The 21,970-nt window shown below is 41.6% G+C and overlaps 1 protein-coding gene across 1 annotated transcript in view; it reads right to left on the reverse strand.

Moving 5' to 3' along the window:
* The window catches only part of GALNT10 (polypeptide N-acetylgalactosaminyltransferase 10), an 81,402-nt gene that overhangs the window by 51,411 nt on the left and 8,021 nt on the right, over positions 1–21,970 (reverse strand). The gene's annotated exons all lie outside the window — the stretch shown is intronic.

The following is a 21,970-nucleotide window of genomic DNA, read 5'->3' on the forward strand; positions in this document are numbered from 1 at the left end:
GAGAGGCTTGGACAATAAACACACAAAATGAAGATGCAGACAAAGTAATCTCTCAACTGCCATTCCAAATGAGATTAGACTTCCCACCCCTCCCACCTTCCCTTTCTGCTGGAAACATAAAACTGGATGAGCTCTCCCAAGGAACCAGGGCACATTTAGTGTTTTATCACATGTCCAAGGGCTGCTTTAGGACTGAACTCCTGGCAGAAGCTAAGGGCGTGAAATCCAGAGAGATGCACTTTGTTTTGCACAGAATCTAGTGCCAGCTGAAGCTGTCTAAAACACAGCCTTGCATATAGAAGGAGGGAGCAAGCTGGTTTTGGCCATTTGAAGCAGAACCTGGCACACGTCTGCAGATGCCCACACTCCATTTAACTCAGCTGAACAGCCCACAAGGTGCAGCGGCTTCCTACAAAGGCAAAATTTTGAGCACTTTTTTTTTCTGTTTTTCACTGTTTCTGAAATCTGACTTTCCAGTAAGACCTACAGATTATGCTGCATATGCAAAAATAGTTGAATAATCTGTATTAAGATTTAATAAAGATGCAGGACACAAAACCTATTAATTCCATCGTTTTGGTGAATTCCCTGTACTCTATAAACTCCAGATCAGATTACAGGAATGTTAAGCCAATAAAGGACTGCTGAGATGAACACAACTTCCAAATATTTTATACACAAGCACAGAAGCACACTGTGTAATATTAGCAGAAATCTCACTAAAAATATATCAAAATAGCATCCTGAATATTCTCAACACATAAATACTACACAGAGGTGAAATTCCTAGCACTCAACCAATACAAGATGATAACTCAGGTGGTGCTGCATGTAGGTGGACCTGCCAAAGCTGTGACTGCAAATTTGACCTGTTCAGCTTACAGGGAAAAATGTACAACATTTATTACTATTTGAATGATAAAACATGGTAATTTGTGCCTTTCATTCAGTGGAATCCACCTGATTGGGTTCTGGTATAAACTGGCATAATTGGTATGAAAAAAGAAATCAAATGATAAAAAAAGATAAGGCTGCTAATGCTTCAATAATCACTAAAGCAAGGACAGGAAAAAATCTAGCTGCTAGACAAGAAAAAGAAGAATTCTAAATACTTTCCACAGAGACAGACATTTCAAGAGAAAAACACTTAATTTTGGGGACTTAGCAATGTGCAAAGTATCCTACCAGGACACTCTGCACTTTGTGATAAAGGCACAAGTGAGACTGCACTAGAACATGTTTTCTGAGGTAAGATGAGCGAGGCAGTTTGAAAGCTTGCCAACAGTTATAGTTCATAATAGTAAACAGAAAAGCTCAGGATTTTGCCCAAAAAAAGCAGGCAGAGCACCATAAGGCATCCATAAGCCTGAGAGAGCTGCTGCAGTCTGCAACAGCTGACAGTGTAGATCAGATATTTACCTTTCCTCATGGAAACTGGGCTGCTGCCAGACTTACACAAACAAAATTCAAGGGCATGTTATGGAAGGTTTGATGCCTAGTGAGGGGCAAAGATTGGTCAGCAAACACAGTACACTGGCTTCAGAAAGGTTAATGCTGCTCTTCAGAAATCTCCAAAATCTCCAAAAAGGTAAAAAAAAGACCCAATGTTCAGTGCTATGGAAAAATATATTCAATACATGCAAAACCTACGTGACAGATATGACTCAAAAACTGGAATAAGAACTGTAGCTGCCACTTTGTTGTGTGCCAGGTACTGAGAATGTGTTTTATGTCAGCACAGTGCTTCCCACAGCAAGCTGCATATCATGCCTAGAAACTGTTTCTCCTCTGAATTTTGAAAGCTACTAGGAAAAAAAAAATTAAAAATCTGTATTTTAGGGTTTTTTCTTTGAGCCTTGATCCATCATTAGGAGTTACATAAAATAAATGAAATATCTCTAGACAGATATTTGAGAGGAGGTAGAATCTGACTGTCATCTGTGGAAGAGTCAGACCCAAAACCAGAGGATGGCAGAACATCTATGAACAGCATCCACCAGCACAGGAATGATCCCCAGAGCTGCTCTGCCAGCTCACCTTGCTCAGCTTAACCCTAAACTGCCCCTGGAAATGCAGACCGGTGCACAATAAATAAATCCTCAGCCAAAAGGATTTTAGGGAGAACTTGAGCCATCAAGAGGCCTACAGGTATTTTCAGAATGGACTCTTCCCCCATTTATCTCCTGCTACCAGGAACAATTAATCTGCCTACATAACACTTACAAACACCTTGAACCACGCAGTTCCTCTACAATAAAGCAAAAAGAACCACAATCATTTTTCTGTTTGATTTTCCACACTCTTCAGGCAGTACCTTCAGTGCTGACACTGCTCACTTGCCTTGCAGACATTGGGAAATCAACAACCACTCTGACAGCTTTAGTTTAGGGGCAAAAAAATCATTGTTTCCAATAAACTTTTACTATTGCTTCAGGTGGTGCTCCAAAACAGGTTTGCTCCCTGATCCCCACCAACAGCATCACCCTCAGCACAGCTTTTTCTTAGCAGCAATGCAGAAAAACCACAATTTTCTGGCTTTCATCAACAGAATACTCCTATTTCCCTTTTAGCTGTTTAAAGATTTTGAATGAATTCCTTACCACCTTCCCGGCAAACTTGATGCTTCCTGACAGTGTTATGTTAAATGTTAAACTGAAAACATCAGCACTGAAAAGGAACATTGAACAGGGCTCTTCTTCCCAAGGAGTTATTTATTTAACTGTTGCTCACCCAGCAAATGCAAATTCCCAAATTCATAAAGATCAGAGTGCACAAAAATCCCAAACTCAGTCATCAACCTCTTCTAGGAGACCAGGTCACCACTGATGGGTGGCAAAAATGACTGAAAGAACACACATATCACAGAATTATGGATAAAAAACCCACCAGGGAAGGTTATCCCATGGACCAGTGCTGAGCACCTTAAAAATAAATCACATTTAGAGCAATGTTCAGAGGGCTGTGAGCAGTTAAAAGCTGAGTGCCAAGCACAGCACCCAGCCAGGGAGAATGTCTGGCACCCCTTCCCATGGAAAGCTGGCACAGCTCCCTGCAGCACTCCTGGGCACCCTGTGTGCATCATCTCCTCACACCTCCCAAGGCTCATACTCCTCTCCCAAGCAACCTGCTCACGAGGCTTCACTCCAGCCCTTTTTACAAACACTGCAAGGAACTGGGAATATCACACTGGAATTGGGAATATCACACATCTTTATGCCACCCCAAGGCTGAGCTGTCCGTGCCTGCAGCCTGGGATGAGGTGAGGCTGAAACAAGGACAGGGAAGGATCAAGTTCCTTCTAGAGATGCCCTCAGTAGTGACCAGAGCCTGTAATAGGGGAAAAAGTGGCTGGAAAAACAAATGAATTGGGTGTGGGAAGAAGCTGGTTGGCAGCGTTAGGCTGCCTGTGGAAGGCAGATTGTATTTGCAATAACTGAAGGATGCTGAACGCTCCTGGGGAATTGAGGAAGAGCAGGGATGGGGATGCAGACACCAAAACATTGTATATGTCTAAAAGGTGACAAATCACTTCTGGATGTCATCTTAAAAGTGACAAACTGCTGCTAACTACAGCAGTGTCAGGATTAAAAGGGAAGAAACAAGCAGACCAGGCAGGCAGGAGAGAAAAGAGAGGCGCCACTCAGTGATGTAAAACTGAGCAGGCTGAGTCTTGTTATTGTTAATATCCAGATTGGAATTCACTCAAATCTAATAAAAACTTACAAATTCTGATGCAAACATTCAGGTCATGTGTCAAAATAATCTTTGCCAGAATCTTTCTAGACCCTGTGAAATTATCTATCGATTTCAATCGTGGAATGGAAAACAGGCTTGTTAAATCTGCTGATGTCGCTAACTGGAGAATGGAATTAAAATTCAAAAGCAGTCCTGGCCACAGAAAAAAAGCATCAAAAATTTAGGATACAATTCAAAGGGTAAAGAAGACATTAGCTGCACAAATGTGAGACTTCAATGATTTTTTATGCAGCTGTTCAGCAGCTGTTCTATCATCATGACTGTATGGAACCCTGTCCTGCTGTTTGAAAAAAGCTAATTTCATCCTGAGATATTTACAAAAACATCACACGCAGGAAAATGCAAAATAATGGATGAATAATGGATGCTGATGAGGGCAGAGATGACTGGGCAGAAAAGGAAAGGCATGCATTACAAACAGCCCTCACACTTTTCCGTACTGCTGCAAAGAAGAAAAGGCCAAGCCATGAAATTACAAGTACCACACATGGAATTATGGAAGCGAAATTAATATATTCCATCCTGGTCCAAGAGGTAATTAGACTTTGAGGAGTTTCATTTCACCACAAGCATCTTAAGGGAGGTCTTTCCCTTGAGAATGCACTGAATTCCTGATATTTTACATGTCCACTTCCTGGATAGAGTTATAGCAGCCAAACATCCTCATGAGCATCTTTTAGGCATCACATTAAAATATCCCACAATATTTTATATTTTCCTAGATCTATCCTAGCTCCTATAGCACAGCAGAACTAAATTCCAAAGAAGCTGAATTATTTAGAGCATTTACTGTCCTTCAGGGTCATTATAAGAGCATAGAAGTTAGCCCTATGATAAAATATAAATTCTCTTCTCTACGGCATAGTCTGACCTCGCTATAATGAAGCTCCATGGGACTGAGAAAAATTGCTGTACAGCAGGACATTCACTGAAATACAGTTTTTGTAGCTTCTCATACCGGAATAAAGAAGCACCCAATTTGACTAGAATTTGTTATATCTGGTATTGAAAGAATACTGCTTAGACATCGACAAAAAGGGGAAAAAAATCAATAAAGAAATAAAACGCATGGTTATACATGAGATGCAGCAGAGAATGACAGCTACAAACCCCTCAGATTTGCTTAGGTGTTTGTTCTACCAAGTCTCATTAAACAGGAGAAAAGAATTAAGTTCCCACTGCTGGGATTGTTTCAGAGAGGACAGGCTATTAGCAGGTCGTGTTACAGAGTGCCTGACTAATTCATTGTGTGTTCATCTCTCTGGAGTCCTCTGAAAATTGATGGTGTAACACCTCATGGCAAAAACAGCACTGGCAAAACAGTGCTGGCTGCTCAGCTCACACAGGGAGCTCCACTTCAGCTCTTTGGAGGAATTCTGAAGGTGAATCTCTGTTAAGCCCTGTACAGAACAGCATAAACTATTTTAAAGCCTCCTTTTAATGGGGACAGGGAGTGAGACACAACTTGTATCCTGGATTTTGTGTGTTCCCTGGACTCAAGGACAGTTGTTCTGGGAGTATTCAGGCAATGCTCAAATGTTCCTTTTAAGAGCCACATTCATTGGCTTTCGGCACAGACAAGGATAACTGTGCTGAAAGGGGTTATGGTTAATGCTGTTCTGCACCATGTGAATGAAGGAAGAAGGGCCACTGCCCTCTGGAGAATGATGTCCTATATTATGGGTGTAACACACAGCATTTTAAAGAGGTTTTCAGAACAGCCTTTGTGACACTGGCAGTTTTTATCCTCCCTGAAGCAGTGCAGATGTTTGGAAAATGGAGCACTCCAAGCCTCAAGCATTTCCAACTCTGTGGTGGGCAGAGGGGAGAGGCTCCCCCTGCTCTGAGGTGTGTCTGCACTCACAGCTCACATCAGCCAGACTTCCTCAGTCCTGTGACGTGGTGAACTGCAATCAAACAGAACTGCTTTAACAAAAAAACTTCATCTCCTTCAAGCCCTGTGGTTTTTAAATGCTCTGCCAGACTTGCACATCTGTTGAGTGAGGAAGTGACCTTGGAGGAGAGTAAGGAGGCTGAAGAAGCTGCTGGGAACAAAGAGATGCAATTACTGATGATGAACTGGTCTTATTACCATAGAAGACTGAAGTTCAAGTCTTGATCTGTGTCATAAGTGAAGAATCAATCTGGTTAATTTTGCCAATAGCCATTCTTCGGAAACCATTTTTCATTACTGCCCAAGGAAGAGCTCTGACCTGAGGAGTGAGAGCATTAACCAGAGCATTTTGGGGCAGCCAGCACTGCCTGGGAGCCACTGCCCTTCAGACCCATCTCCTGACCACAGAAAGCTTTCACAGAGATCCCTTTTGCTTGTGACAACAGCCTGTTTCACACACACTTCATGCAGAGAATCTTAAAAACCTTGCCAATGCTGGAATACTATTAAATATTAATTTAAGACTGACATAATGGGCATGGGCTTCCTTCCTCTCTTCCTGCTAGTCCAAAAATAGTTTTCCATTCAAGAATGCTTTGCAAGAAACTATACTACATATATACAGGTAGCAGCACAGCCTATCACAAGTTTTTATCAAAAGTGACAAGCTCATGGCGTGAACATTGCGATGTCTTAAAACCTTTCAGCACAAAAGAACAGCTAAAAAGTCCTGGATGACTTTACTCAGGAGATGGACACTGTGTGCTCCAGCTGACCTTACTAATGATCATCCAAGCTTCAAATCTGCTACTAAAGTCTCCGTTGTAAGCAATTATTTGCTTCTGTGCAAAAATGTTCATTTCATGCTCTGTAAACACATCTCCTCGTGAAAGACCAGCCTGCCCATAAAGATTGCTTCTGACAGCCTGCTGACCATCTCCTACAGCATCTTTTGGAGGCAGAAACATCTGTTCCCCCCTCCCAGAGAAGAGAACACGTTTACAGGTGAGCCATGGACAATGACCTTGACAAAAAGCAGCTGGAGAGTGTTGGCACTTGAGTGAGACAGAGTAACTTGACACTGTAAAATTAAAGACAGAAGCAACTGCTTTCAAGTAGCTGTAATAATTTGTCATAGCATTTAATCAACTAACCTCTTGTGGAAAACATCTCCTCTGCAGTGCTGCTCTCAGGGTAAGGATTCATGGATGACACAGGCTGTGGTAAGAAAGATGGCTTTTTAAATAAAGGTGGAACTGCAGCAGGATGGGTGCTTGTCAAGCTTCAGGGGGAAAAAGGCACCACACTGGTTACCAAAACCAGCAGCAATCAGCAGGCAGATTATTCAGCCCAAACCACAGGCAGCCACACCTAATCCTGAGAGCAGTCTCTCCCCATGAGATCATGAAACGTGATGCTACATGGCAAATTAGAACATTAGTCTGAATCCCAAATCCATTCCATACAGTGCCGGTTTTGGGTGTCAGCACATGCAAAACCACTGGGAGACAAGCCACATATTTTAAGGTAATGTGAAAAAAAAAAAAAAAAAAAAAAAAAGGAAAAGCAACTGAGCAACCGCCTTCCCAAAACACAACCTAAATGTTAAATGTTAGATGTGGAAGTTGCCACCTTTCCTAGAAAGGCAAAAGAATCATAAATATGCCAGACATTTAATGCATGGAAACAAGTCAGCTTTGAATAATTTTATGCTATTAAGAGATGCACATTGAATATGGACCCAGATCACTTCATAATTCATATCTAACACATACTAAAAGTCAGCCTTGGCATTTCGCAGCAAGATGCCAAGCAGAGTGGTCTTTCAGAGGCATCTAAATTCACTTCACCATGCAGACAGAGCAGGAAACATTTTCACCCCTCCTCAGTATCCACCTCAGACAGAAGTGCCACTTCTCTCTCAGTACTTCTTCACAGATGACTTCAACCAGACCTACTTTCCAATGCCTCATGTCACAGAACACTCCAGAGGCCACACATGAAGTGAACTAGTCTTTTTTATTTCTAAGAACAGCTTCTGAAACTTGAAGTAAGCAAAGAGACTTCGAGATTTAAGCGTCCACATGATGCTTCCAGATTAGGAAATATTTATGTATTTCCATAAATTTACCATTGTGCAAAGAGGCAAGACAAGTTCACCATCCCATAAAGCCTAAGCCAGAGCAGTTGACTATTATGAATTATAAAAGCAAAAAGCTCAGATAAATGTCTGTGTTTCAGTAATCCCATTTAGGACAGCTGCTCAGAAGAGCCTACATAGGACTGGATTTTCACAAATTACATTACTGGAGGGAGGACCATAAGACTTACTGTAATGATGAGATGTCAATCTTGCCAAAAAGTAAAAAGAAAGATTCTTAGTACATGCAATTCAGTGGAATTAGTGTCCGATTTGCATAACAAAACAAAAATCAAGGCTGCTCTGTACTTTCAAGTAAAGCTAATCTTAGATTGATAAATCCTGACACTTTTGTCCATGGTCTGAAGTAAATCCTTGCAAATTCCTTGGAGGGGTGAGACCAACAATCTTTTTACTCTACACAGCTGAGCAAAACCAGTTTGCTGAATTACACTGCTGTTCTACACTCATCATCTTGGGAAGCAGAGCTCAGTTTAAGGCTTTTTTCTTGTCTCAAACCCAGCTTCTCTCATCGATCTGGTTGCAGTAAGTCCCCATCCAGGGCTGTACCAGGGCAGTGGAGGGAAAAGTAAACTGGAAGATGGGGGCAAGATCATCAAATTGCCTCTACTACTGAGACAACCCCTGTCACAGTTCTCATTAACAGACCTGGTTACTGCATCCTTATTTTTCAGGCAGCAGAGCACATTCAGGCAATTAATTTACTATTCTTCCTGCCATTTCTACCACTCCAAAAATCAAACTTCCTCATACAGGAACATGTATCAATCTCTACCTCCCCCTAACTTTTAGGCTTATCAAACCAAAGAGGTTAAAAACCTTTTGAAGCAGAAAGTTGTTTCTGTCAAAAGAGAAGGGAAACCTCAGTGCCAGCCTTAAAGGAATCAATAAATAATTATTAGTAGGTGAGAAATTCCACACATTTTTGTCTGCTTAGTACACCTATTTTAACATCTCCAAACAGTTGAATCTAATTATTTGCTCAAATTAAGTCACCTTCCCTAGATGAAACTTTAAACAGGCAGTTGCTTTAGTTTCTAGAACTGCATCCAACCTGTGTTAACATTTTTATCTCAGTGACAGTCAAAGAAGAGCCCGATTAAACAACTCCACAGTAACACTGTTCTATTTAATCTTCTTTGCAAGCTTCAGAAAGACCTTTGCATTAAAAAAAAAGAAAAAAAAAAAACACAAACAAAAAACAAACCCAAAAAACCCAAAACTAACCCAATGCTCATGTAGTTATAAAAGCTTTCATCACTTAATCCTCTATCCACTGTAAGAACTCTCCTGGAACCCTTTCTGCAGCAGCTCTCACTGCAGTAAGCTGAATATTTCCTCCAAGAGGGGGAAAGTCTGAAGAAACTGCACTACATGATGAGTGACATGGGAAAACCAAATACTTTAACCTCCAAAATTCCTTTAAATGCATTTTTTAAAAAGCAGCAGTTGTTTCGAACAAGCCAAGATATTCCACTTAGACCACAGAGATGAGAAACCACCCCAAATTCCTTCAAGTTAAATGGAAGCCAACCTTCTGCTAGATTCCATCAAAGGTAGGATCATTTTCTTTTCCTTAAGAAGATGCAAGCCAAAGTTCATAGCTTCTATGGATTTCAGAGTATTCAGATCACTCTTCTAAGAGCTCTACAAAAATACTGTGTGCATTTTGACTGATGTTTCAGAAAATGAACTGTGGCTTGTCTTTTATCTGGAATGTGAGGGATTCGGGCTCCACACACAGTAGAGAAAAAGGACCTCTGAGCATAATTATGTTGAGACAGCTGCAGCTGAGGGGCACATTCTATCTCTGAGATTTTTTTTCTTTTCTGATGGAGTTATGGCATGACACCAGAGCAAGCTCAAGAGATGGTGGAAATGTCCTGGGTGACCAAAGAAAGAAACTTCTTTGTGGCTTAGGTGAGCAACCGCTAAGAAAAGATTCATATTACAAACATCAACTTTCAATGTATAAACTTTCTTAGTAATGATTTGTAAGCCAAGGAAAAATGTCCAAAATGTCCAACTCAACACATGCAACCAGTAGCTCTGGACTCTGAACTCAGCACAAGTTCTCCTCCCTGCCAAGGATTTTATGCATACATTCTGTGATTTTCCAGAGCCAGCACACAACTGGCCAGCATCAAACCAAACCTCTGCCTGAATGTTTCATTTGTTATAGCATGTCGATACAAAGAGCCATTTCATGCTGCTGTACAAACAGAATCAGACATGAAAACTTCTCCTCTTTGCCAGGCACCAGAGAGAGCCTTTGTTCAGCTGCACAAGAATTCAGTGTAACCAGTTCATACTTAAAAACCAGCGTGCAGCAGCCAGTGTTCACCATCCCACAGCATGCAGAGATTTACTGGGGGGATTATATCTAAGCAGTTTTAAACACTAATGTGAAATAGCAAAATCCAAATCATTAGACCTGCATTTGCTGGGCTCTGCTCCCACGCAGGGCACGGTGCCATGTCCCTCCCAGCAGAGCAGGCAGGTCCCATTGATGCTTCCAGCCCTAATCTGCCCTTGGAATGGCTCCCCAGTGCCAGGCAGGCTCCAGGGATTCCAGGGAGCACAAGCTGGCTTATATTTAAACCAGACCAAAGCTGGAGCAAGGCTCTTTAGGGGTAACACAGACAGGCGAGGAGATTCCCTTTGGTCACCCTGTGTGGTACAAACTAGATGCATCATTACCCTTTCATACATATAATCAGTACATACCACGTTCTGAAATATCTTTTTACCAAAACAGCTCTCACACACGCAAAAAAAAGGTAAAAGTTACTGATAACACTTCAGCAATTCCCATTTTCCTTTAAAACACCACAAAGATTTTTTGCACGACTCTCAATAAAATTTCAAGGACCACCATTACTTGGTGAGCTGCTAACACATGAACAAACCCTGTCAGATGCAGTGCCTGTTTGGCACATCCCTGCCTGAAGAGGTATTTCTGCTACCCATTTTTCAGCCTTTAGTCACTCAGCCTGTCCCCTCAGGACACCTCCTTCCTCTTCCATTGACCTGAGAGCTGCATTTGGAATCACACGGTAACGAGGTGTCTCCAGAAAAGCACAGATATTTTCCCACTCTCTCTCTCTCTCTCAGGGTATGGAAAAATGAATGTGAATGGTTTATGCAGTGGTGAATCAAGCTGTCTGAATTTTGCAAGTCAAGGACATCAATTCCCATGTCAATATTCATATGGTCCCTCTCTCCCCACAAAGCCACACACCTGATACACAAGCAACGCTCTGTATGCCATATATATGGGAAAATGTCCTTCTGGGTGATTCAAAGCTATGCAGAAAAGACAAGCACACAAAAATCTTCAGTTAAAACTATTTACTTCTATCATGAACAGAGCAAGTGAAATATCACAAGTTTTTGTAGCAGAGGGCCATGCCCTGCTCACTGATGCACGAAACACAACGTTTCCATATGGTTTAATAAATACTTCAATTTTTTTTTTGCCTTAGTGCTGAATAGCTGTACACCTGTTACAAATTCCAGGTCAGCATTAGTTAGATGCCAAGGTACCTTTTCAGATGTCCACCTTCCAGTATTAGCAGTAGAGGGCCAGTAAATAACACCATGCAAAACCATCTGTGGCAATATTTGTTCCACTCTCCATGTGTGCCTTGACTAACATCTGTGCCTGTCTCACAAAATAATGTTCTCAGCTAGCAAATCCCCCTGAGAGAGGCAGAAAGTAAATTTTCTTGATTCAGACACTGAACATTTAATTCCTAAAACTTTATTTTCAACATTTCCTTGGAATTCAGTGTGTGTAATATTTAGAGCTGCTGGCTTCCAGGAGACATTTGTCAGAGCCCATTTAGAAGCGATAACTTCTAAAACATCTGCAGCTGGTTATAATGCATCAGGAAAATAAAGTTGTCTGGCCTTAGCACCGTGCCCATGTTTAAAGGAAAAAAAAAAAATCAAAACCATATGTCTGCTCTTAGTTTAGTCTCAAGTGATTCATATTTCATAAGGTAAGTTACCATTAATTTTTAAACTCCTATGAATTGAATTCTACTAATTGGACTTCTTGGGTTTTTATAAAAATGCTTTAAAAAACAACCCCTTAAAATTCCCCAAATCCAGCTGGTTTTGATTGTACCAGTCAAATATCCATAATCTTTCTGGTAAGAGGAGCAAGCTCCAGAAGTTGTCATAAAAGTGCCATGGCTGAAATACCTCCCTTGGCCGCTCCCCCAGAAATAAGTTTCCTGCAATTGTTTTATTCAGCTTATCACCATTATGGGTGCACAAAATGACATCCCTTCCCAAGTAATTTACATTGTGGGTTTTAAATTTAACCTTCATCTCAAATAAATAGTGGCTTACTGCTTCAAAAGAAGTACATGAGAGCAGGGATTTTAAATCAGTCAGGAACCCAGTGCTGACCCAGGTTTCCATTCCCTCTGAATGAAAGCCATTCAAACAAGGTGATGGGATTTTCCTGCTGCAAAGGTCCTTGAGCTGCTGCTCCTATGGCCCTAAACAGGCACTCCTGAATGTAAAGGCTAAAGCCACCTTAAATAACTTGTGTTACGGGCAGTCAAAAATGTTCAATTTAAATGGCAAATGTTCAGCACAATTTTGTGGCCTCTGAGCACAGCTCAGCATCACTAAGGACACTCCACCAGCCAGATCTAGACCAAGAGCACTGGGAGAGTGATGGAAATCCTCTAAACAAACACAGCTTGTGCTCCAGATTGCAGTGAAGTGGTTAAAAACCACGTAAGCCTTCCCCAAAAACTCCATCTCCCCAATAATTGTTGTTTTGTGGGTCAGAAAGCAGCAACTGTTCACACAGCCATGATGCTGCCTTGTCTTTTAAATGCAAGCAGCTCTAAACTTCATTTTTACCTCTGGTGCCCTGGAGAAAGCGCCTCTCACAAACTAGGCACATCTGTAAAACACCCTGAAAACCAGAGCAGGAACAGGGGAGCAAGGCTTGTGCTAAAAACTTGACCTCTCTGGGCAAGATATTTTACAAAGGAATTATCTAGCACAGTGATAGAAGAGGCTGAGCGCAATGTATTTTGAGTTCATACCTCCTGTGAAACTTAAGGGAGATAAACAGCCCTGTCAAACTTTGTTATCTTAGGAAAAGAAACATTTTCTCAGCGCCATGGATTAATGCACTCACTGCCTTCACTGCTTAGACTCTGATCTCAGTGCAAAGTTTGTAAGAGCTGCCTCCCATCCTTCTCTGAGAACACAAAAGACATTTAAAGATTTGTCTTCTGCTCCCATGTGCTCCACAGATGCAGTTTCCCAGTAATGCTTTTGCTGACTGACCCCTCAGCAGGCTTTCCCATTCCTTAACAGTAATTGCACAGCAAACATGGACACAGCCATCCATTCCCTCTGCTGAACTTTTAATAAGGAGAGATAATTGCACAGCTTTTGATCCAGCAGAAGATTGCAGAGCAAACAGAAAACAATTCACATTTCACTTACTGTAAAAGATTTTGGGATGATGTACCTGACAAGAGTGCTGTCTATAACCACACATTTGTTTTCAGGCCAATTTCTAACCTGAAATGCCCTTCCAAATTCCAGTCAGAACTGGAACATCAACTTTATCAGCTCTTTCACAGCTGCTCCTGGGTCCTGGCAAAAGCAACATAAACTGACAAGGTTCTCATTCAATTTTTTTTTAAACCTTTTGTAACTTCATAGAGCTGAGCAGCAAAATGCCAAAGCAAACTGCAAGCTCAGGAAGGCACCAGTGCCCCGACTTTACCCTGGAACCAGCAGCCAAGGTTTCCTAACACTGAGTCAAGGGGACACTGATTATCATCTTCCTGCAGAAGTTAACCACACCAGCCAGGAAAAGGTGACAACTCCCTTGAAGCTCCTCCAAAATACCTGCAAAATAATCTATGCAGAACTTGGATTTGCAAAGGAAGCAGAAGCAGAGCTCTCTTACAAACATGTATTTTAAGCTAAGGACTTCACTTTACGGCTACAGAAATCCACTTCCCTCCAATACACAGCCTTTTCAGGTTGATACACAGAATATTTCTGGTTGCAGTGTGCCTTTAAAACACTAACAGCCTAATTCAAACCCAGACAACAGCACTCAATCCATGTCAGTACACACATCCACAGCCAGGGCAGGGTTTGAGGCTCTCACTGCTATTTTGGTGGTAGAGAACCCTCTCTTCTCACAGAGCTTGGCAGGGACAGACCCAGGACAGCACAGCTTCTCTCTCTGGCATTTGTCCCCTTCAGATCACCTCAGCAGCACGCCGAGTTCTTGCAGAACCACAGCTGAGGGAGCAAACTCGCCACACAGTGCAATTTTTCTGTATGATACAAAATCTATCACCTATGATCACCCAGTCCTTTAGAGGCAGACACAGGTTCTGCAAAACAAAACAAAAGCATTTTAGATGGATGTTAGCCCATTGTCCTGTGCAGCACTAGCTGTTCTGACATACCCAGGGATTGTAGAAGTGCCCTCCCTGGCACATGAAACTTTTGCTTCCATTACTGCTGAAGAACCACAGCTACACCATTGCAAAATCCTAAAGAATGACTCAATAGCAATGTCAGTTCACAAAACGGCAAGCCACTGCAAAAACCCCAAACCATTTGTTTATTTGAACTTATCTGTAACCCACAAGCAGCACAGTATTACTTCGTAACTCATAACAGGCAGTAGATCAACTTTGAAAGGAATGTACAGCCAGCTTTGAAAAGACTTCTACAAAATGCCTGGAACATTTTAATATCTTAATTCTGACTTAGAGAAATCTTTAATTACCAGAGTGTTTAGAAAGCATTTTCAGAACAATCTGGAATCCTGTGGAATGTGTTAAGGCCTCCAAGGGAGCCTGTTCTGCCTGAGCTGAGATCAGTCATGACTTAGAAAGGGAAAGCAGCAGTCAGAAGCAGCCAGCATCATCCAAACCTGAACACACAACTCATCTGCTGTGCTGGTATTTGCCTCCAGGATCACCCCTGCCATTCTTTTATCACTTCATTTCAGGAATCTGCCCTGCTTTTTCCACAAAGATGGCATTACCCAAATCACAGCCATACAGGACTTGACTTACAAGAATTAACTGCTGCTTACTTTTGCACCAGCAAGCCACTGCTAATCCATGCCCCAGCAAAAAAGCAAGTGAATTAGGTCAGGGGAGCTTAAGTGTTGCATAGCACCTTATATCCAGAGCTCAGACAGCCCTTCCTCACACGGGAGCAGACAACAGTAAGTCAAGTCCAGATGGCCAAAGGGTCTTTGTCTGGACACCAATGAACTTTCATTTACTCTTTAAAGAAGGCTTATGTCTTGAAATGCCTTATCAAGTACTTATTTAGAGGAGATTATACCCTGCTGGGTGCTGTTTTGTAACTTCTTTCAACTGTAACCTTTCCAAAGTACAGCCAGTCCCCTTCCAGCAATAGAAATGATGATAGAAATAGATGGAGCAGCAGAAGCTACGGCAGAGACAACTTTCTCTTTCTGAAAGCTGCCCATCCAACCCATGGCACTGTTTCTGGATGGTGCCTTACACTGGCAGATACCAAAACACCTCAGTGTTTACAGTTTGTTATACATAAACAAAAATGTTTACATGACAGACATTTCCTCTCAAGCTGCAGACCAGGAGAGAAACCAGAGCAATTCTGACACATGAAAGCAAGAGAGAGGACACACAATGATCACCTCAGATGGTCACTGGTGCTAAGGCCAGACAACTTTATTTTCCTGATGCATTTTAACTTCAGAGTGCTGCTTTAGTGCAGCCACCTTGTGCATCAGCTGCACACTGACCTGCTGAGAACACAATTCCCACCCTGGAGCTGGGTGGGAGCCTTGGGAGCAAATATTCAACCCCACAGACTTGAAACATCCCCCTTGGTGACTCCACAGTGAAGAAACTGAGGCCACTCAGGCAATTCCATTAGCACAGATCAGGGTTTTGTCAAGCACTGTGTCAGATCCACAGGATGCCAGCTCCTAGCACATCAGCTTTCCTGGAGTCAGTGCCAAGTGTTTGCCCATCACAGCCCACTCTGGCTGCTGGGTTTGGGATTAGGATGCTGCCTGAGGAGCAGATGAAGAAATGGATGTTTCTAAATCCCCCTGGAAAGCTGTTCTGCAGTATGTTTGCTGCAGAGCCTGTTTGATGCTTCCACTGCTCTGGCTGCAGATCACAGAAATCTCTGACACACTTGCCATGGGTCACCCAAGCCATCCTGCAGACCAGCAAGGAGGAAATTTTCATAACAAACTGAAGCCAAGATTACTTTGAACCACAAAGGACACTTAAAACTCAAGGAGCTTCAAGAAACTAGGTGATATCTGCAACTGCTGTCTCTCCCTCCATGCTCTTTCAAATATTTCTTCATCTAAAGATCTTTTGGAGGAGGTTCACTGTTACACAAAGAGTTCAGCCTCATTAGGTACTGCGCAGAATTGCTAAAGTCAACATGAAATGCACAAACCCAGACATGCAATTAAAACCTTGGATTACATTTCATTAAATTTTAAGAGCACACTATAACCCATCAGATTTCAGGGTCTTGTGTGCCAACCATTCTCCTCTTCTGAGGAGCTGCTGAGAGGTTTTAGAGGCTTTAGAAGCTTTTCACCCTGTGATTTCAAACAAGATCCAGGTGCATGATCTGATCCCATTATTTAAATCCTGCCCCTTGCTGCCTGCACAGAGCCCAGGCAGGTTGCACACACACTGAATGGTGATGGTTTACAGGCTGCTCCTGTCTAGGGAGGCAGGACAGAATCCCAGCTGCATCATCCAGCAGCACTGAGCACAGACCCAAACTCGTTCATGTTAAGCTGATGAAGTTCCCAAGCAGGATGGAAGGAAATTTCCTTTGGAATTTCTCTTCCCCCTCCTGAGCAGAGATCGGTGCAGGTGATGAACAAGTCCACAGTAACACCACAACACTTCACCAAGAGCCACAGCTCCCACCACCCTCCAGCAGAACAGAAAAACCCCAGGGTGTGTCTGCGGACACAATGTGACTCCATTTCAGATGGATCCAATTTCCACGAGCTTGAAAACATTCTGCTGAAGACCCCAAGTCATTGTGAAGCTGTGACTCCCAAATGAGGTAAACTGCTGCTCCGCCTAAATGTTGACATCTTTAACAACTGTAAGGAAGCAAAAAATGAATTGTAATCAAGGTTTCAAAGTCAGTTCCTTTCACAGCTCTGACAAACTAAGAGGAAACTGGATCCAAGAATCTCATGCCTGAGCCAGCAGATTCAAGTAGGAAACAATGACAGAACTTAGAGACACCACATATCAGACTGAAAACATCAAGATCTTTAAACACTGGATTCAGTCACCAGTGAAAATCCAGATGTCCCTTTCAGAATCCATGCAGTACTGGTGACACAGTACAAAAATCTAATTATTGCACTGCTGAGAAGCTCCTCTTTTTTTGGTACAAATACCACCAAACAATCAAAGTTTTAAGATATTTTCTACAGAGCAAATTTAGGGAAGGAAAATAAATATATACTTTCAGTTTGGGTTACATTATGGGAAACAGTCTGCCTTTGGGTGCTTTATTTTCTCCTTGCAGACTTCTGACTAGGCCTCCTGTGTGCTACAGAAATACAAATCAAATCTCATGAAGCCTTCACTTTTCCCTAAAGGGCCCAAATAATTTAATTCTGTTTTTCCAGTTATCTCAAGAGTTATTCAAAAGCAAGAACTTTACATGTTTTTTTAGAAAAACCAGACCTAAAATAGCTTTAAAACACTTAAATATGAGGGAAAACTTTGAAAAAAAAAGGTCTAAATCAGGTAAATCACAAGTGTAGTGAGCTGAAGACAGTTATTTTATAACTTGCATTGATGAATGTTGCTTGGCTTCTTGCATTATTTCTTTAAATATTAATAGCCAAATACCTAGTTTGCAGCAGCAGTCTAATTTTGATACCAGTTAGGTAATTCTATGTTGCAATCTAATCTATTATTTTTCCAGTTTTCAAGGATTCTCTAACCTCTTCTGACTTCCCCTAATACAAGTTGTATTGAGCTGCTCTGACAAAAACATTTCAGAGGGAAAAACAAGCAGTTTTCATAAACAAATACCGGCAAAGTTCAAGTACAGGCATCAATTGTGATAAAGGGAACAGAGCATTTTCATTTTCTTCCCATTTATGTTGAATAGCAAAAATTTTGGAGCACTCCAATGTCGAGTGACAAGATATGAAAAGCAGGGTGAGGCAGCAGAACATTTTTGCAGCACTTGACTGATGACTAACCTATGATGTCAAGGGCTAAATATACAAGAAACTTGAAAATCACAAGGCTGTGCATCTTGCAGCTCAACTTCCAGCTTTGTTTCCCACAGTGGGGTCTGTGGGGATTTCCAGGATCCCATTAAAACAACTGGGTATGACAGGTGTGACAGTGTTCACAGGGGTCTTAGAATGAGGGAAGAGAGGAGGATCTGACTCCATGTTTCAGAAGGCTTGATTTATTATTTTATGATATCTATTATATTAAAACTGTACTAAAAGAAAAGAAGAAAGGATTTCATCACAAGGCTAGCTAAGAATAGAAAAAGGAAGAATGATAACAAAGGCTTGTGGCTCAGACAGAGAGTCTGAGCCAGCTGACTGTGATTGGCCATTAATTATAAACATCCAAGATGAGCCAATCCCAGATGCACCTGTTGCATTCCACAGCAACAGATAATCAATGTTTACATTTTGTTCCTGAGGCCTCTCAGCTTCTCAGGAGAAAAAAATCCTAAGGAAAGGATTTTTCATAAAGATGTCTGTGACAGTCTTTTCACCTGGTGTACATTTATGTACAGTGGTGCCTCTATACTGCACACAAATCACTTGTAGCTGTTTGCACGTTTTGGTGCCTGCAAAGAACACAGATATTTGTTATTCTGGATGGTCAAAGCAGGGAGGCAAAGTCAGCTGAGGGCTGTAGCTGCTGCACTGCAGCTCTGGAGTGAAAGCTGTCAGTGATGCTGGAGAAGGACTGCAGGGCTCCATCCTCCTCCTCTTCCTCCAGCCCAGGAGTTGAACACAAATACCCAGAACTTGGGGCTGAGAGCTGTGTTTTGACCTCAGCACCCTTCACAAGGTGGCTCTGGGGGCACCAGGACCTGCAAATCCCATCCCAAACCCAAACATGAGCACACACCTCATGGGCTTGGCTGGAGCCAGGATGTCAGGTCTGGAGAGACTGGGCTGGTTTCTGGGCATCATTCTCTGCCTCAGCCCTCAAATCCACAAAAAGGGGTGGGTGCCAAAGTCTCTCACTTCCTGAGGTTTCCAGTTCACCCTGAGCATACAAATACCTGCATTATGTAACACCTGCAGAACGCAAACAGGGATCGATTCAAAGGGAAAACAGTTTTCTACATGAAGAAGAAATTAAGGGGAACACACACAGAAAGACAGCAGTCATCCTCTGAGTTAAACCTCAGCGATTTGGAAGACAGCATGTCAGCCACATACAGACATCCCTAAAAATAACTATTTTCCATTCCTACCCTAAACCTGACCCATAAACCACTACATTTCTCACGTTCTGTCCATTCAGCTTTTTCTTCACACAGCCATATTTCTTCCACTTCATCCTGCAGCACTGGTCCCACTAATCACTGACATATGCTCCAGCACAGAATATTTCCTCTGGCATGCTCTAAAAAGAAGCACTGTCACCAGAGCAATGTAAGTGCTGGCAAATATGGTCTGTCAGGTTTTGTTTTCAAGGACTATAAAAATAGACTTCACTGCATTAGGCTTGAAAACTCATACCCTCTAGAAATAATTTCTAAAACAAGTTCTCACATGACTTGTTATTGTTTTCGAGTATCCAGAGAGAAAATCTGTTCTTTTCTATTTAATTTCACATTTTCAGGTTAAGCCAATATTTGAGTTCTACTACACAACTGACAATTCCCAGCTAATTTATCAGCAATGCCAGTGCTCTCTGCTCATGTATTCATGACAATTCATAACTTCTCAGATGCATTTCTACCAGGAGCAGCCACTTATTATAAAAATATCAGCACTTGAAAAGCCACAAACCATCAGTTGTTTCCACAGCATAGGCCTTTCACCCAGGGTGATTGGTGTAAGTTTATGCTAATAACAGCTTTGGCCAAGATGCACAGAAAAGGATGTTGGCACAAACTGCAATTCAAGACACTTTCTTTTTAGTTTGTAATTGCTTTGCCAAAGACTCTTTCTGTAATCAGCAGGTCCAAGTTCCTATTTGCAGAAAATATGGCAGTACAATGAATGAGGACTTGTTATGTTTTATACAGATTTTACACAGATTCTCTGCAGCTGTCAAAATCAAGGATAACAAGTAGGACCTTCACACATTGCAGATAGGACTTTCCCCATCTCCCACAGCAGAGCACACAATTCACATCTGAAGATCAGACACAAACTGGGGCACAATGGGTCAAGAATCACATTTCCAAAAATCAGCTGCAACAGCAACAATGATAACCTGGATAGTTCTCTGGTCTCCATTCACAAAATCAGATACAATTCTGCCAGTTTCTACGTCAATATCCCAGGTCTTCCAATACTTTGCAGATATTTTTAGTTTACTTCCATGCCCTCAGTACCAAGCAAGCAAAATAATCTTGAGAAATTTCACTCCAAACACTTTAACAGTACCAATATAACTTCTTCACTGCTGCAAATAAGAAGACCTGTGAGCAGATGCTGGTTTTCTGAAGGGAGATTTTTTTTTTCTAGGCTAAATTAGTACCTTGAATCAGTTTCCAAAACAGCAACACACATAAAAAATAGGCAGCATGCAGCAGCAAGATATCCATAGGAGTTTTAAATATTTCTGACACAGCCTGAGAATCAAAGGGAAGTGACAGCCCAGAGTGTATTTGGTGGATCAGCAAAACCAACATGCAGGAGTGGAAAAAAGGAGTTATTCCTTCTTACTTGGCTATCACACATAAAACACTGGCAACAGGCCACCAGGGAGATAAATGAGAAAACAGAAGATAATCACAGGGTTCACTTCTTTTTGAGATCCTGAACAAGCCTGTTACACAGTGGCTAACATGGCTGGACAGGATAAATTTAAGTGACCTTCTGTAATGTTACAGAAAATTACTTCCTTGCCCAATGGAAGCCTTTTACAACATCATTATGTCTTATTTATCTAGTTTTTGGGGTTCAGATTTTCTTCAGTGATGGAATATATTTTGCTTGTATTTATCAGCGCTGAAATTACAGTCTCTAAAGAGAGCCACTTCCAAGGAAGCAGAGTGAAGATTAAAGTCAGTCTGAGCAGAAGTGAAGGAGCTGCTTACTCTTTTAAAAATATTATAAAAACCCCCAAAAAACAAACAAAAAGAAATCTTACGGGATGCCAGTCCTGGTTGTGGTTATTTTTATCCCTTACCCTAGATCAAAGTCACTAAGACTCTTATTTTTCAAAGCAACATCATACTCTAAGACATCTTTGAAAACTTTGGTCTAAGTGTTAAGAACACTCCAACTCTGTTTCACCTGTTTTATTTATTAAGAAACAGCTCATGCTTACTAATCCCTGTGAACATTTCTTCCTTGGATTCCATTTGAAGGATGGGAAACATTAGGGAAGCTCAAGAAAGGAAAAAAAATTAGTTCTTTGCCATCATGGAGAAAAATTCTTTCCTTGCTAGTGTGATCAACTTGGTAAAAGCAACCTCCCAAATGAATCTGAACACAAATAAAGGCAACTTACAGAAAAACAAGCCTATGTGATCTTCCACAGAGAAAAAGACAAGACTGGCTACTAGGGGGATTTAAATATTAGGTCTTCTGAATAATCATAAGCAGACAGAGAATGAAATGACTTTGCTTTGAAAAGTCACCTTAGCTTGCACACACAGCTGCAAGCAGAGGATTTCAGGCTTTAGGGATCAAGCAGAGCAGAACTTTTCATAGCAACTTAAGCTTGTAAAAAAGCCCCAGTTGTTCAGGAGGGCTGAGGCAAGGCAGCTCCGTGTGGAGGAGGAACAGCTGACAGTGTTTACAGATAAGATCTGGTGAAGTCCCAAAACATCACAAGACCTTGACTAACAAACACAAAATGCCAATCTAACCAGAGTTTTTGAAAGGGAGAGTATTCAAACAAGAAATTCCATGCATCCAGAAAATG

This window comes from Melospiza georgiana, chromosome 15 (assembly GCF_028018845.1).
Source record: "Melospiza georgiana isolate bMelGeo1 chromosome 15, bMelGeo1.pri, whole genome shotgun sequence".
Taxonomy (NCBI): domain Eukaryota; kingdom Metazoa; phylum Chordata; class Aves; order Passeriformes; family Passerellidae; genus Melospiza; species Melospiza georgiana.